We start from the raw sequence: 16,404 nt of genomic DNA, 5'->3' as shown, positions 1-16,404 counted from the left end.
CGCGGCCCGAACTTAGTTTAAAAACTGGTGTTGACGTACAACCTAGCGAGACGGAGTCTTTAGAAGAACTGCAGAGATGCCTTGGGGAGCTTTTCTTGTCCGGCGTCCTGGACGCCTGATTGGTCGACAGAAGTCACCTCATACCACGTGACAATCGGACCACTATAGATTTGGAATGCAGGTGGGTGTGTGTGTGTGTGTGTACAAAGATTAGTGGAAATAGATGGCTTATAATAAAAATGGTATCGAAGAATGGTGGGCAAAGAGCAGTTCTAAATAACATACAATTCTGGTTATTAGTAAAAAAACTGTATTAATGCGTAAAATTTGATGATTTATTATAACTAAATATGGAAACCTAACATTTCCCGCCTCCTTGAAACATTGTAAGGTTTCAAGAGAAAAATAAAATAAAAATCTTGACTATAGAATAATATACATATGGTAATAACACACTTAGTCTAAAGTTGATAAAAGCAAATACATAAAACATAGTTAACACAAAGTTACAAACAAAATTCTTAAAAACAAAATTGTTTATTTACATTTGTCATTCCACAGGAAGTGGAAAGACCTTGACAACTGGTCTAGTGAGAACACCATTAATTGTTTTTAAGGTGATCACTCTTACTATTCTTCTGCACCAGTATGCGTTTTGATGACACGTCCCATTGGCCAGGTTAAAGGTGGTGACGGAGCTTGGATGAGCACTAGGTCGCCCACTTGTATGTTAGGCTGCGGTGATGTCCACTTGGAGCGCTGCTGCAGCGAATGAAGATATTCTAGATGCCATCGCTTCCAAATCCCCTGATGGAAGGCTTGTACCAAGGGCCAATGGCGTAGTCTGTTGGTCGGAGTGTTGTGGTGGTCAGCTTCCGGTAGAGCGGCGAGCGGAGCCCCAATCAAAAAATGACCTGGAGTCAAGGCTGATAGGTCTGATGGATCAGCGCTAAGTGGAGTTAACGGCCTTGAGTTAAGCATGGCTTCAACCTGAACCGTTAACGTCATGAATTCAGGAAGTGTTAAGATTGTTTCACCCATTACTCTTCGGAGATGGTGTTTAGCACCTTTTACGGCACTTTCCCAGAGTCCGCCTTGATGAGAGGCAGCTGGAGGATTAAAACGAAAGTCTATGCCTGTTAAACTCGCAGTCTAATGCAGTCTATGCCTTACACTGAGCGCCCGCCAAATCGGCCACCTGGAGCTTAGTGACTCTCCATCTCATGTACAGTGGTTATATGGGCCTCACTGTACAAAAAACCAGGTCTCATCAAATACATACAGGTAGCCGACCACTAGCTCTTAGACTATGACCTACATCAGCCACATTTAATTCTGAAAGTAAACACGATTAGTCAGCTGTCTTAAATTGTTATATTTTATGCTACAAACTGGAAATTTGTCTTAGATTGTCACATTTACCGTAAGCGCACTATTCCTAATACATAATTGTATAACTTATTGAACGGTGTATTTGATTTAAGCTTCCACGAGTAATTATTTACCTAAGTACAGCTTACGTTCCGCAGAGAGCTGGGCTGCTAAATTATGCAGAGGGCAAGGAATCTGTTAAGTAGCCTAACTAATGAGCTTTACACAGCTCCGCACTACTCAGTTGTGTAAATATCATATTACGAAACAAGATTATTTTTTGCTTAACCGCTAGTGTATTTATATTTTAAACAATAAAAGAACAGTTCAGAGTAACCTGATATTTAGGAATTTTATATTTTTATGCACCTAGTAAATACCCCATTTTCGCTTGAATTAATAGGGACCCCAACTCATTGGGGTTCTTGTACGATGACCTATATATAATTCTGGCAATGGTGTAATATTTCTATATAATCTGCTATGCTAATATAAGAATGGTTTTAATTATTCAGATGCTCAGCAAATGTAGATTGTCCGTAAGTTTTAATATTAACTGCTGAAATATGCCTTTTAAAACGGGCTTTAAATATTTTTTCCCGTTTCGCCTATGTAAAAATGTTCACAATCAGTGCTTTTCAATCTATAAATGCCTGAACTGAAATAAAACATCTGGGTTATCAAATGACGGTTTAGTTTGAGAAGTTCAAGAATAATTTGGCACCAGTTGTAGAATAAATTGGATTTATTTAACTGTGAGTAAATAACATAAGATTTATACCAGCAATCCCAGGACCAGATTGGAATAAAAATTATTTTATTCTATGATTTCCTTATTGCCAATTTGCTTACTTATAATACCAATTTAACAATTAGTAAAATTCTTTGCAGTTAAATGCATTATCATCTCTAACTCAATGGCCAGACATTCATCTTATATCAAGTCTATTATAGGTAATTTCGTTATTGAGACATCGTGTGGAAAGAAAAAAACGCTAAAAAGTTTCTAGCCCCTCGAACATATGCTTCACTAGTGGTCGGCCAATAAAATATGAGGGTCGCTTTTACACAGGGATTTTTCGCAAAGTGGTTATTAAAGGAGATGATATCGTAGCAATGAGTTTAATATGTACCTAAAAGTGAAAATTGTTATAACTAAACAATAATTACCCCTAATTACAGTTGTTAAATATTAAATTTTTAATCATGAGCTAAGTCACATAGTAAACGCATTCGTCTGTAATGTCAAAATTTGCAGATTAGTAACTAATTATTACAGAACTAAGACCCTCATACAAATTGGCTTTCAGAAGGAAATTCTACTGGGTAGCAGATGCAAAATCAGTAGGTAGCAGCTATGAAGTGTATGAAGATTATTCGCTGTCAGCAGAAGAGCACCTACTGGTTTTTGTGCCGATTTTCAGCCTAATTAAATTAGTACTTTACGTTTAACATTTTTCTAAACCGTACATGCTAAAAATTTCAAAATGTTTCAGATTATCTGAAGATTCTTATGATAATTTTTGCGTTTTCTTGCATTATCATTATAAATTATGAAAAATAAATTTCTGCAACTAATACTAGCAAAAAGAAGATAAAAAGCGTTTCAACAAATGATTTATTAATCAGTTGCTCTGTAATAAATGGCAAAGTTTTATAGATTGTATTGCTGTTGCATCTGAAGTGCCTGATCAATTTGGACTCTCTATGTGTTTTGCAAAGTTTGATGTGTTGTATTTGATAAAAATCTTAACGTCATGCTAATTAATATGATTCACCTATTTAATTGATGAGAATTTATATATTCTCATTTATATATATATATATATATATATATATAATTATATTGTATAATATTAAGTGAGCAAAGTTTATTAACTATTTATAACGTTAACGGGTTCTCACGATTGAGAGTAAAACTAAAATATTGAGATAATCGTCCAAGCCAATGGCCAAAACGAAATTATTTTAATACTAAAATATCATCAGGAATTTCTTCATCTATATGAACTGCACCAACCTTAAACTTACAAAAACTACTCTGATTTATCATCTTTTTAACGGCATTGTAATTCATCGTACTTATTTGTTTTTATTTTTGTTTACATTTTGATTCATCACCTAAAAGATTAAGGTAGATGTTTACTTCTTTTAAAACTTAACTTGAATCCTTCCTAGTTCCAAATGCGCCTTTAGCGTATAAAATAAAAAATAAATATCACATTTTTAAATAACTAAGGCTCTGAAAACTCGTGAACTTTACATTAATCCAGCTAAGAGAATTATCCAGCATTTAAATCTACTTAGCATTTGCTTAACGGTTTCATCTGGATTATCCAGTCAAGGATATATGTGCCTACTATCACTGTTATCATGTGATATCTGGAAATGTTTGTCCAATAGCTTCCGTCTTATGGAATTTTACTTCTTGTGGAGGCTCACAGTATTTGTAAATGTTTACCTCTTAAACATTTTCATTTTTGTCACTTAAATCTGTGGAAGTTTCTAGTTCCGTTTTAGCTTCCTGGTTCAGCCTTCTGAAGACTACTGGATTTTTGAAGATTTCTGTCACTGGTAATTCCCAGATAATAGCGGATTGTTAAAATCTAGGCCTCTAAGCGAATCTGAACTTGATTTACGGATGTACCCAAGTAATTCTGTAAATTATTTAGAGCTCAATTGAATCCAACAAAAGGTTCAGTCATTTGAATGTACTACCCTCTTCGATTTTCCAAGAAGTGACGATGAGCTCCCGACTTCTGATATATTCTTCCCTTAGTAGAATTTTCTCTTGAGAATTCCTCAGGCTCCGGAAACTTCAGGTAATTAGTTATTAATGATTTAATTTACGATATTATTTTTAAACAACCGACTATCGATAATTAATTTATCTGAAGCAGTGTTTAATAGTTAAAGAATAAAATAGGGTAGCAGCTTACAAAACTGTTATCAAGTCTGTACTCATATTAATTCTCACAGTTCAAGTGAAGACAGATTTACTCTGATTTTTTGTGTAATATATTAATCTCTAGTTCTGACACTCTCTTACTGTTGTAAATTTCTGATACGGAACGAACGAACCGCATAATTCAAATTAACATATATATATGCCTTCGATTATCAATGAAGTATCAATGAGTATCAACATGTGTATTATCAAAGTCTCTGCGAATAGCCCGTACTCGAGTGTATACTACATGAGTGCTTGACCACCTGCTTACCCAAGGAAACGATGTGTTTCTTTTCCTGTAGTACACCTACGTAATAGAGTACCTAATAAATAGCATTGAGTGAATAGTATAAATAGTTCTTATTTGTTAACTTTACATTAAAGGAAAGGTTAAAACGACGAGAAAATATCTAAAAATATATACGGAAAGAACGAACCGCATAATTCAAATTAACATGTAAAGCTTACCAAAGTTTGTCGGTTTTTCCATATGAACAATTCGTAGTGGTAAAGTTATTAATTACCTCGGGACACATCAATTTGACTTTGCTCATCATGAGTTTTAAACATCTATTTCGTTATTCAGTAACTTTCTAAATTACTGGAATAAAATATAGGGACTACGGAAAATCGTTATTAGCCGCCGACACATTATTGTCGTTCTGAACTATTAGTTTATAATTATAATAATCCGAAACCATACCAAACCTAAAAGACATCTAATAATTAATGAGGTTTTTTGAAGAATAACTTAGAATACAGGTTGGTAAAAAACTGTTTCAGTTTTACGCTGTGAAGAAAGTCATTTGAAATTTATTCCTCTTATCGCGAGCAAGAATAATTATCCCAGTTTAATTTCGTGGAAACAGTAATTTTCCCTTTTATTTGTTTTAACCCATCCATCACACTGTTTACTGCACATGAGATATACTGATGTTGGCTCGCACCCGTGACGTTATTATGATTAACCGAAGCGGCTATTTGTAGGTAAAGTATTTTAGAACAGGTTAACTTTATATTTTTAATTAAAAAGTAGCTATACAAGGTACATAATTTTAAATTAAGAACCTCTTTTTATTGTGAAGATTGGTACAGTGACTTCAATTTCCAGCCAATATTTTAGGCTATATCATTCCATTAAAACAAGTTGTCTTCAGAAACATTTAAAAAATAATTTATTACACCTACAATGTATCTTGTAATAGCGTAGTTAATGGTGAACGCTTAATGGAGAATTCGGATAATGTCGTCAATATTTAAGAATGTTATACTGCAGAATCTGCTGTTATTAAATTTATAACTGCTACCTACTTATATATTGATTAGAGTAGCATTTTTTTATGTTTATTAAACAATCTTTATAAATCACTTGAAATCTTAAGTACTGCATTTAAATTTGTTACTTCTGGTGAATAAAAAACAAAATCGGGTTTATTCTATTTATTCTTTCAGGAATATTCATCTAGACCTGTTGGGTTAAACTAAACTTCGTCATTCCTTGTTTTCAACATTTTTATGCATGTTTTAAAGTTATTTTTAAAATTATGATTGTTAATTTTTTATATTGTTTTCCAACAGTTACTCAGACTGGTAGGGGTTTAGTGTTCAAGTCACAACTCAATTTACATGAAGATTTCTTAGAGCTCTGATTAAACCTCTTTGATCGGATCATCTTAGGTTTCTTTGAGAAATATTCAAGAACTCTAATCTTCAGTGTAAAAGTTGTACATAAGTATAAATTTGATTATTTAATTATTCTGTAATGTACTCGTTGCAGTCATAGTTACAAAAAAGCAATGTGAGTTTCTTAACTAGTACTCAGACAGATCCTATGCTTTTTCTTGACGGTACCTGTACAAAAGAGAAGGTTCATGAAGGTACGTTTTTTCTCGAGATATCGTGCAGACTGACAGAAATTAAAGTGTTTCAGCCCATTTCTTTCCTAACGTTCAGCAAATAATAAGGTACTTTTGTAACAATATTGGTTACGTTACTGATGGATAGTAGGGTTTAAAGTGCAGTTATAGTTAAAATAATACGACATGCTAAAGAAGTATTTTATTATTATTATTATTTGAAATTATTTTATTAATTTATATAAAATTAAAACAATATTTATATGTTGAGTTTTGCCATACATAATTTGCTTCAGTTCTTCACTGAATATTTAGAACAATTACGGCACTGGCAGTATTCATGTAGGAAGTAATGTATGGTATACAATATACACGTCCCTCTCTCGCCTGACAGAGATTCACTTAGCGGATACAGTCACGATTGTTTTAACCGTCAGCCACTTTATTTACCGAGTCCCCGTCTCATGGGTATGGTAATGACAGGATATTCATATTTGGATACATTTTTGTCTATGTTATAACGTGTTTTCAAAAAAAAATGTCTATAATTTATATAAAATCCTTCTGTCAAACTTGTTACAAAATTGATTGGGTAGAGAAATAATCCAACCCTTATAGTCCTGACTTTTCTTTAAGTTATGGTTTTTTACACTACATTAAGTGCTTGAGTGCGTGTGCGCACGCGTGTGTGTGTGTTCAGATTGTTTATAAAATCTGCAACTTTAATAAATAGTAAGCTATATATATTTGTATATCATTCATATTATTTAAAATTATAAATGAGATAATGTGTTCAAAACAATTATATTAAAACTTGAAAGAACATAATAGTACGACACCTAGATCGGAACTGAACCCTTGATACGGATAATGCATGTATGGTTAAAGAAGCTCCGCATTTCTATTGCACATTGCACATAAATTAATTTTAAAATTAAGGCAATATATAAACATACAAACTGACAAGAAGCGTATTAACGGTTTGGATTAACTTCGAATACAGGGTCAAACTGAATGGAACTTTATTTATAGTGGTTCAACATGTAAAACAATCAGGAAATTAATAGATGAAATAGTGAGTAAAGTTTCCTTAACCTGAATACTAATATAACACTTTACCAAATAAGCTGCACGAGAAGCTATAAACTCCTCCGGCTGTTGGTTAGTTAACTGGCCGGAAATTAGCTGTTGACAACACCGGACCTGTTTACTTGTCCTCTGTTGCTATAATCATTGAGTTCAGTGAGCACTCCGTGTATGCGTTAGTACGACTCTTTAAATCATCATATCGGAAGGAACCTCTGGAGAAGGGCAGGAATTCACTATTATTACTGTACTGTTTTTGTGGTATACTTGAGTGAGTTTAAAAAAAAAAAATCAACCAGGCAAAAATAAAGAAACCTGATTTATAGTAAAATAAACAAAACAAAAATAAACATTTTCAATTTGATAATATGATTAGGTTTCTAATTACTATCTTGATTATCTTTTCCGCAAAAGAAATACAAGAGATAAAGAGCTTGGCAAGGAAGTTCCGGACATTATTCCGGTGCTGCATCTTTTTCAGCTTGACTCAGGAGTCGTTGCGGTCTACTTCCTATTTCTGTTCAACATAAGTGGATTGCACCATAACAAGCACCACAAGATTAAATGTAAGGTATAAAATTATTTTTCTATTAAAAAGGCAAACTTCCTCTCCTTGAATATCAGAGTACATCACCCAGATTTAATGTAGGACAGTTTTTAGTTATGTTAAACTTGCTTGTATACACCAGAACTTTACCTGTTGTATGATAAAACCTGTTACGTCATAAAACGGTATATGTGTCTCATCACCAATGACAACTTAAACAGCTGGACCTATTACTAACTGATTCTATTAAGCTCATATATTTTGTTCATATGTTAAATCCTGAAGTACCGATTGACAAATAGTTTTCAGATTTTTAAAAATGCTATTCAATATTATTCATACTGTTGCGGACTTTATCCGTAGGGAATCTTTAATAATTAAACAAGTGCAGTGTCTACCCTCTTTCATCATAGCGAGCATCCGATCATCTTTTTTGAGTGACAGCGGAATCCGTCCTTCCTCAACGTTCAATGTTTAGAAGCGAATAAAGGGCTTTTCAAAATTTTGAATACATAAAAAAAAATAAAACCGGATGGTGGTTTAGTTTTGTTGAGCATATTGAAAATATTTCTCAACGTACAATGATTTAAGACATGTTAATAGGCTTATAACTTTAATTCATGTATAATCGAACCTGCAGATAATTGATTCATTGGCGATTTCAACCATAACAGCTATACCTGGGTTTAGAATTTGTTTCAGTCAAGAGCGTCAATTCACGGAGTTAAAATTGTGCAAAAAGATTTATAACCTTAAAAAATTGATCACATTTTTCACTACAGAATTCGAGGCAGTTTGCTATCGGCGCGGCGAGAACTTTTGTAATCACCAGTAGTTGTTATTGTCATATGATATTGGAAAGTAATGAACCTTCTTACCTCAATGTACTGTGGATACGATTAGGACAACAGCCGTCTCTAAGGCTCAAGTAAACAAAGAAAGCTTTTCACTACTTTGGATCTCAGGAGTACAGTCTCCTGACACACACCTTTAGGGGTGTACCTTATGAGAAGGTTATAATATACATTCAATCTTTATATACTGCTTGATTAAAATAACGTGTTCCTTTTAATTTAGATAAAGATATCTAAATTAAGATATATTTAAAATTATTGACGCAGGCAAATTTGTAAAACAACTGTATAGAACGAAAATAGCAACGAAAATTTTCATTTGTATATTATAAATTTAGCTTGTCTCAACTATTAACTTCAGAATCGTAGTTTGTTCATAGATTGTAAAATAGCATACTCCTGTAGACTAGAGGAGTTTATTGAAGTACAAGGGACTCGTTATAGGGCACTTCTCTACCACTAAGAGTTGCTCTATTTTTTATAAGAAACTTCATATACCTTACTAATGTTATTACTGCACGTTATAGAGCTAAAATAAGACACATTTTCGTGTTATGAAACAATTTTACAAGTTTTATTGTTGTTGAACATTATTTCTTTGCAACAAACTTGTTATATTAGTTATGAATTTAAAATATAGATTATGAATTAGATGTATTAATGTTTCAATTCAGGATTACGTTTCAAAGCATTCATGAATTACATATTGATTTACAAACTACTGACTGTAGAAATTCTCATTTTTAATGTTTCATATCTTTAATACAAATTGTGAATAAGAATTATGCGACTAAAATGTAAAGTGTAAGTAACGAAATGCTGATAAAAACATCGATAATACAATAAAAAATCGTACTTTTCATATTACTATTTAGTTTGTATAATTATATATCTTTCCACATACATACTTCTCTTAATAATGTGCCCCCTTTGTTTCTTAAGTTATAAAAAATATATATTTGATTAAGAAACTGTAATCTTTTAATTAGTTATAATCCAGTTAAAAAGTGTTCATCCTATTATTTATCTCATATGTTTACCCATAAACCTATTTTTGTTATGCTGATTTGATTTTGTTTGAATAAATGAGTGTTAAATTGGCTTGAAAGAAAGGTTTATTTGTATTAGTCACTTTATTAATTTAAGTCTCAATTGATATGCAAGTAATAAACTAGTTTACATGTTCTGCATGAAGTACAACATAGGAAATGTCTTTAAAAATATTACCGTTCATAAGGATAGTATAAATGTAATTAGTGTAACTAAACTAAAAGTAACTGTTTATGTATTTAAACTTGTAATTTTCACAGCAGTGTATATGTAACTTAGATGAAACTTTTTGAAATTTTAAACTTTTGCGTGAACCTGCGTAACTTCTATCTACATATAGAAATAACCTAAGCTAATGGTAGGTTTTTGTAACGTAAATAGTTAATTTCTGATAGTTTCTCAAACAATCGTATATGCCAACCCACTGGAGAATAAATTTAAAATTGAAGTAAATTAAAACTAATTAAGAACATTAAGTAAATGAGTAATGAATGTAAATATAACGTAAAGGACAATACAATTAGGTTGATAGCTGAGATGTCTGCAGCACACAGATCGATCCGTCCCAGAAACCAAAACATCTTTAACATATGATATGAATACTATTTAAGTGCTAATAGTTTGTAAATACACCGCATACAGAGAATTAATAAATGCTATTTTATAGTTTAGCCAAAGGACTTTTGTTGACATAAAGTATTTTGTTTTTTTATCCATGCAAAGAGGAACTGAGTATGAAACATATCTAGATACTGATTTTTCATTATCAGCCAACTTCTAAATATGTTGAAGAATACATATAATAATATTATCCATATAGAGTAATATGCTTTCGATTTGTTTAAAAATGCCAACGCTGCAATTGTACATGGAGATGGAAATTAAATGTAGAGAAGAAAACGTAAAAGTAAAATGTCATCGATAAATTTTTATTTGCGTAATTTAATTTTTCAGGAGGAAACGTTCAAACTTTTACGTTGTTGATGTGGTTTTTTTATCCAAGACACTCTACACTCGACATGATTAAGGTAAGGCAAAGCTTACTCTCAATATGTTTTGCAGTCTTACCCGTAATGCCAATGAAGAGTGAATAAGCAATTTAGGTCAAAATTGTTGGAGACATCCAAAACATACTTCACTATAGTGTAGTTAGTATGGAGGTGATGAGGAGTGTTACGATGTAAATCTTCCGGAAGGTTTTGTAAACTAAAAAATTGTTTTTCTACAAATATTCAGTATAGAAGAATGCATTTTCATGACGAAAATATTTGATTTAAAAATGTATTACAAATAATTGAGTTCATTAATATGGGCTTAGGTAAAATAACATTACTCGCTCGGCGCAACGACGTATGTAAACAAGTACTCATACACTTGTAAGCACGTTTCTGTGTATGTTTATGCTGGTGTATTCCCAAGCTGTATAAAATGTAGAATGGTATACAGTTGTGAACAAGATAACTATCGTCACGTTTTGTAGATATAGATAAAATAGGCACAGTGACAATAAAAAAATAATTCGTTCATACGACTGACCTTTATACTTTCACTTTTTTTCGATGCCTCTTACAATTTCAAGCTAGGGAACGTATATTCAAAAATGTATATTAATTAAACTATTATCAACTATGCAGCAAGGTATAAAAGTTTTGTAGAATTATAATGTAATTTAAATCAAATTTGGTTTTTACATGAAGATTTTACATCGCAAGATTGTAGTATGTCAGTAATTTGTTAAAGTACTGACATACTACATAATACATAGATATACAATAATTTATAAATCAACTAAAAATTTGAACAACGAGAACACAATGCTCATGACATTTCATCTGCTAATACTGTGAGTACGAGTATTACTGGTGTAAACTGTTGCTCGTTACTTAACTGAAGTGTAATTGGAAAGCCCTTAAAAGCATCGATGTGAAAATTATTTATTATAACCTTTTAGCACGAACTCAATTGCTGGTTGGTAAGGTAATACGCTCATGTAACTAATTGTAATAGGTTGCATTATGTATTTACGATTTTTGTATTTTGTATTTATTACGTAGCCTGTGGTAGTAAAGTAACGGATATATATATATATATATATATATATCCATGAAGTGCCTGATGATGGAATCTTTGATTCAGAAAGGCCTTGCACAAAATAAAAAAAATTATAAATTGGAAAATGTTGTATTCCTTTATCTAGTGATACTACAATTACTCGTTTTTCTTGACGGTACCTGTACAAAAGAGAAGGTTCATGAAGGTACGTTTTTTCTCGAGATATCGTGCAGACTGACAGAAATTAAAGTGTTTCAGCCCATTTCTTTCCTAACGTTCAGCAAATAATAAGGTACTTTTGTAACAATATTGGTTACGTTACTGATGGATAGTAGGGTTTAAAGTGCAGTTATAGTTAAAATAATACGACATGCTAAAGAAGTATTTTATTATTATTATTATTATTTGAAATTATTTTATTAATTTATATAAAATTAAAACAATATTTATATGTTGAGTTTTGCCATACATAATTTGCTTCAGTTCTTCACTGAATATTTAGAACAATTACGGCACTGGCAGTATTCATGTAGGAAGTAATTTATGGTAAACAATATACACATCCCTCCTCTCGCCTGACAGAGATTCACTTAGCGGATACAGTCACGATTGTTTTAACAATCGGCCATTTGATTCACCGAGTCCCTGTCTCATGGGTATGGTAATGACAGGATATTCATATTTGGATACATTTTTGTCTATGTTATAATGTGTTTTCAAAAAAAAAATGTCTATAATTTATATAAAATCCTTCTGTCAAACTTGTTACAAAATTGATTGGGTAGAGAAATAATCCAACCCTTATAGTCCTGACTTTTCTTTAAGTTATGGTTTTTTACACTACATTAAGTGCTAGAGTGCGTGTGCGCACGCGCGTGTGTGTGTTCAGATTATTTATAAAATCTGCAACTTTAATAAATAGTAAGCTATATATATTTGTATATCATTCATATTATTTAAAATTATAAATGAGATAATGTGTTTAAAACAATTTATATTAAAACTTGAAAGAACATAATAGTACGACACCTAGATCGGAACTGAACCCTTGATACGGATAATGCATATATGGTTAAAGAAGCTCCGCATTTCTATTGCACATTGCACATAAATTAATTTTAAAATTAAGGCAATATATAAACATACAAACTGACAAGAAGCGTATTAACGGTTTGGATTAACTTCGAATACAGAGTCAAACTGAATGGAACTTTATTTATAGTGGTTCAACATGTAAAAACAATCAGGAAATTAATAGACGAAATAGTGAGTAAAGTTTCCTCAACCTGAATACTAATATAACACTTTACCAAATAGGCTGCACGAGAAGCTATAAACTCCTCCGGCTGTTGGTTAGCTAACTGGCCGGAAATTAGCTGTTGACAACACCGGACCTGTTTACTTGTCCTCCGTTGCTATAATCATTGAGTTCAGTGAGCACTCCGTGTATGCATTAGTACGACTCTTTAAATCATCATATCGGAAGGAACCTCTGGAGAAGGGCAGGAATTCACTATTATTACTGTACTATTTTTGTGGTATACTTGAGTGAGTTTAAAAAAAAAAATCAACCAGGCAAAAATAAAGAAACCTGATTTATAGTAAATAAACAAAACAAAATAAACATTTTCGATTTGATAATATGATTAGGTTTTTAATTACTATCTTGATTATCTTTTCCGCAAAAGAAAGACAAGAGATAAAGAGCTTGGCAAGGAAGTTCCGGACATTATTCCGGTGCTGCATCTTTTTCAGCTTGACTCAGGAGTCGTTGCGGTCTACTTCCTATTTCTGTTCAACATAAGTGGATTGCACCATAACAAGCACCACAAGATTAAATGTAAGGTATAAAATTATTTTTCTATTAAAAAGGCAAACTTCCTCTCCTTGAATATCAGAGTACATCACCCAGATTTAATGTAGGACAGTTTTTAGTTATGTTAAACTTGCTTGTATACACCAGAACTTTACCTGTTGAATGATAAAACCTGTTACGTCATAAAACGGTATATGTGTCTCATCACCAGTGACAACGTAAACAGCTGGACCTATTACTAACTGATTCTATTAAGCTCATATATTTGTTCATATGTTAAATCCTGAAGTACCGATTGACAAATAGTTTTTCAGATTTTTAAAATGCTATTCAATATTATTCATACTGTTGCGGACTTTATCCGTAGGGAATCTTTAATAATTAAACAAGTGCAGTGTCTACCCTCTTTCATCATAGCGAGCATCCGATCATCTTTTTTGAGTGACAGCAGAATCCGTCCTTCCTCAACGTTCAATGTTTAGAAGAGAATAACGGGCTTTTCAAAATTTTGAATACATAAAAAAAATAAAACCGGATGGTGGTTTAGTTTTGTTGAGCATATTGAAAATATTTCTCAACGTACAATGATTTAAGACATGTTAATAGGCTTATAACTTTAATTCATGTATAACCGAACCTGCAGATAATAGATTCATTGGCGATTTCAACCATAACAGTTATACCTGGGTTTAGAATTTGTTTCAGTCAAGAGCGTCAATTTACGGAGTTAAAATTGTGCAATAAAATTTATAACCTTAAAAAATTGATCACATTTTTCACTACAGAATTCGAGGCAGTTTGCTATCGGCGCGGCGAGAACTTTTGTAATCACCAGTAGTTGTTATTGTCATATGATATTGGAAAGTAATGAACCTTCTTACCTCAATGTACTGTGGATACGATTAGGACAACAGCCGTCTCTAAGGCTCAAGTAAACAAAGAAAGCTTTTCACTACTTTGGATCTCAGGAGTACAGTCTCCTGACACACACCTTTAGGGGTGTACCTTATGAGAAGGTTATAATATACATTCAATCTTTATATACTGCTTGATTAAAATAACGTGTTACTTTTAATTTAGATAAAGATATCTAAATTGAGATATATTTAAAATTATTGACGCAGGCAAATTTGTAAAGCAACTGTATAGAACGAAAATAGCAACGAAAATTTTAATTTGTATATTATAAATTTAGCTTGTCTCAACTATTAACTTCAGAATCGTAGTTTGTTCATAGATGTGGAAAAACCGAGTTGTAAAATAGCATATACTCCTGTAGACTAGAGGAGTTTTATTGAAGTACAAAGGACTCGTTATAGGGCACTTCTCTACCACTAAGGGTTGTTCTATTTTTAATAAGAAACTTCATATACCTTACTAATGTTATTACTGCACGTTATAGAGCTAAAATAAGACACATTTTCGTGTTATGAAACAATTTTACAAGTTTATTGCTGTTGAACATTATTTCTTTGCAACAAACTTGTTATATTAGTTATGAATTTAAAATATAGATTATGAATTAGATGTATTAATTTTTAAATTCAGGATTACGTTTCAAAGCATTCATGAATTACATATTGATTTAAAAACTACTGACTGTAGAAATTCTCATTTTAAATGTTTCATATCTGTAATACAAATTGTGAATAAGAATTATGCGACTAAAATGTAAAGTGTAAGTAACGAAATGCTGATAAAAAACAGCGATAATACAATAAAAAATCGTACTTTTCATATTACTATTTAGTTTGTATAATTATATATCTTTCCACATACATACTACTCTTAATAATGTGCCCCCTTTGATTCTTAAGTTATAAAAAATATATATTTGATTAAGAAACCGTAATTTTTTTAATTAGTTATAATCCAGTTAAAAAGTGTTCACTCTATTATTTATCTCACATGTTTACCCATAAACCTATTTTTGTTATGCTGATTTGATTTTGTTTGAATAAATGAGTGTTAAATTGGCTTGAAAGAAAAGTTTATTTGTATTAGTCACTTTATTAATTTAAGTCTCAATTGATATGCAAGTAATAAACTAGTTTACATGTTCTGCATGAAGTACAACATAGGTAATGTCTTTAAAATATTACCGTTCATAAGGATAGTATAAATGTAATTAGTGTAACTAAACTAAAAGTAACTGTTTATGTATTTAAACTTGTAATTTTCACAACAGTGTATATGTAACTTAGATGAAACTTTTTGAAATTTTAAACTTTTGCGTGAACCTGCGTAACTTCTATCTACATATAGAAATAACCTAAGCTAATGGTAGGTTTTGTAACGTAAATAGTTAATTTCTGATAGTTTCTCAAACAATCGTATATGCCAACCCACTGGAGAATAAATTTAAAATTGAAGTAAATTAAAACTAATTAAAAACATTAAGTAAATGAGTAATGAATGTAAATATAACGTAAAGGACAATACAATTAGGTTGATAGCTGAGATGTCTGCAGCACACAGATCGATCCGTCCCTTGGTAAACAAACCAATATATGATCCTCATGTGTGGTCTCTCTATGTTATATCTTTAGTTGACAGAAACCAAACATCTTTAACATATGATATGAATACTATTTAAGTGCTAATAGTTTGTAAATACACCGCATACAGAGAATTAATAAATGCTATTTTATAGTTTAGCCAAAGGACTTTTGTTGACATAAAATATTTTGTTTTTTTATCCATGCAAAGAGGAACTGAGTATGAAACATATCTAGATACTGATTTTTCATTATCAGCCAACTTCTAAATATGTTGAAGAATACATATAATAATATTATCCATATAGAGTAATATGCTTTCGA

The sequence above is a fragment of the Homalodisca vitripennis genome, chromosome 6 (genome assembly GCF_021130785.1).
Source record: "Homalodisca vitripennis isolate AUS2020 chromosome 6, UT_GWSS_2.1, whole genome shotgun sequence".
In the NCBI taxonomy this organism is placed as follows: Eukaryota; Metazoa; Arthropoda; class Insecta; order Hemiptera; family Cicadellidae; genus Homalodisca; species Homalodisca vitripennis.
The sequence above is the reverse complement of the archived record's forward strand: the minus strand, read 5'-3'. Positions refer to the sequence as shown.